At 44.2% G+C, this 2,338-nt stretch overlaps 1 long non-coding RNA gene across 2 annotated transcripts; it reads left to right on the top strand.

Annotated features, from left to right (window-relative positions):
* The first annotated feature begins 206 nt into the window (after positions 1 to 206).
* On the top strand, positions 207 to 1,595 carry LOC115583767 (uncharacterized). Of its 2 annotated transcripts, none has more exons than XR_003984419.1 (3): positions 207 to 425; positions 492 to 580; positions 1,185 to 1,595. It is a non-coding gene; the product is annotated as an uncharacterized LOC115583767 (long non-coding RNA). The 2 variants fall into 2 exon arrangements; XR_003984420.1 differs by having other exon boundaries at positions 660 to 1,595.
* Positions 1,596 to 2,338: the final 743 nt, after the last annotated feature.

Genomic DNA, 2,338 nt, shown 5'->3' with positions numbered 1-2,338 from the left:
CAGGTACACATGCAGCTAAACAGTTGAAAAACAATACTTTTAACATTAACCATTCAGGAAGTGTCAGTCCTGTTTGTAAACATTTAAACTTGGCTCCTCCTCCCAAGCGCAATTCCATGAGAAGCCACGCCCACTACCCCTGACCGCTTGCAGTGTTGAATTTGTGCAGTTTAAAAAACACAAGCTTACAAAGTTATGTAGCAGTATAGATGTGCCATCCATGTCTAGTGCTACTGTTTGTTTAGCGCCACTAGTGGCCGTCATGCTGTGGGCTGGTATAAAAGCAGCCATCCTCCACCATCTCTTCCTTTTGCGCTCCTGTCACTGGTGCGTCACTTCCGGGCCAAAGGTTGTCTGGTCCGACAGGGCGACTGCTTGTTGCTGATCTGGGTTTCCTGTGTGCGCTATGGTGCATTGTTTGCTTGGTAAGTATTCTCTCTTTCGGCAATGTAGTTGATGCTGTCCGATGGCTAACGCTGGTGTGGTCTCAGGTGAACGCCGACAGCGGCCGGAGTCCTCTCTCCTTCCCTCCTCCTGTGTGAACGGGTGTGTGTGTGTGTCCGTGTTTGGTCGTAAACAGGTATGTGTTTGTAGCATAGCGAACAATCGCAGCATTTCTTGCTAACGTAGTGACATTAACAGTCTTTTCTCCTGATTAGGACTAACGCAATCAGCTTATTGGGGTCACTGCTGTTTTGTTTGCCGATACTTCGTCTCCACGCTGCTTTGCCTTGCTGCTGCTTGACGCTGCTGTTTGCCCCATGCGCTTTGCTCCGGCTGGCACATTGTGTCCGTAGCCGCTTGTCTCTTGCGGCGCACACTTCCCGAGTAGCCCTACCAGGGGCGCTCATTCAGTGTGTATGTGTGTGTGTTTTAACTGGGGCTTGCCCCTCCCCTCGATGTGTGAAGGTGTGTTAAGTGTGTTCTGATTATTTGAACGATTTGGTAATTATTTTGGTTTGACTATTTATGTAGTCCTATCTAGCTTATGTAATTATTTTAGCTGGCTGTGTTTTTCTTTTTGTTTTCATATTCTTTTGTTTATGACCATATAAGTTAATAGTGGGCAGTTGATATTGGTTAAGTTTATTTGCCCACTAGTTATAATTTTGTTAATTTTTGAAATCATTTTGTTTCATGTTGTTGGGTCATTTGCCCACTGATTTGTTTGTTTCTCTTTTTAGTGGCTGGAGACTGGTGGTGGCGTGCTGGTGTCTTGGTGGCGGTGTCCCCCCCCCCTTTGTCTCGTTTGCTGTGTCCTGGGAGCGGGTCTTCAGTGTGTGTGCCACGCATGTTGGGTGATTTTTGTTTTCTTTTTGGTGGCCCCCCCCCCCCCTTGCACTAGTCATTGTCCACTCACTTGCCTCCAAGCCCTTATTTATCCTGGGATGAATGTCAAAAAGACTTTGTTTTAAAAAGAGAATTTATGTAATAAAATTGTATTTTTCTACAACATTTAAACCACGTCTCATGCCTTTTAATGAGTGACCTTACCTGTGTGCCTTTGCACTTTAAATCAATTCCTTGGGTGAAATTCCCAGGGTGGCGTTGTTGGTTTTCCGTTTCTTGTTTTTTTTTGTTAGATTATTTCGTTTAATTTTCTCTCGCCTATCGCTCGCCACAGTTACAAAACTACAACTTGTACTTAGTCTCAGACAAACCGACCAACCAACTCAGCTCTACAGACCACAAGTTTGTTTCTCATAAAGAGTAATTTTGATTAATTGACAGTAGGAGTCCTTCAGACTGAGCCAGCAGATGAGAGCCAAATTTCACTCTCGTTTTGGAATAAGCCCTGTCCCTTTACCGTTTACCACCATGCTATATTTTTATTGCTTCCTTTTGGATGTGTGCTGTTAAGGCCCGGTACCTGATGGCTCGGAAGTCCTTACCTCACCCAGCCCAATGGCTGGGCCTACACAACCACCTCCCAAGAATGTCCTGACCAGAGTGAAATAAGATGAAAATGTGTAAAAACCGACCGAAAATACGGTCAGAGGGCAGGGTCTAAATACAGACACTGCTGTGCGCTTTAATTGGATCGCAAGTAAAGATTGAGTCCATTGTATGGATTGAGTCTATACATTGTTCTTTGGGGGGGAAAATCCAGCATAGAATACCTCAAATTTAAAAGCTTTCTTAACATGACTTTTTGCCAACATGACTAGTGGATAAGTTGCTATTCAGTGTCTGAAATTGTATTGTTACGACATGATTAGTGGGTGAGAAGCACAGACGATGGACAAAAGTAAGTTGAGCAAAAAAGTAAACCACATTTCCTCAAGGTAGTTGAGAGAGATTCTTACCGTGTCCCTCCAGTGAAAGTAAGATAAGTGTG

Source organism: Sparus aurata, chromosome 6 (genome assembly GCF_900880675.1).
Source record: "Sparus aurata chromosome 6, fSpaAur1.1, whole genome shotgun sequence".
NCBI lineage: Eukaryota > Metazoa > Chordata > Actinopteri > Spariformes > Sparidae > Sparus > Sparus aurata.
The sequence above is the reverse complement of the archived record's forward strand: the minus strand, read 5'-3'. Positions and strand labels throughout refer to the sequence as shown.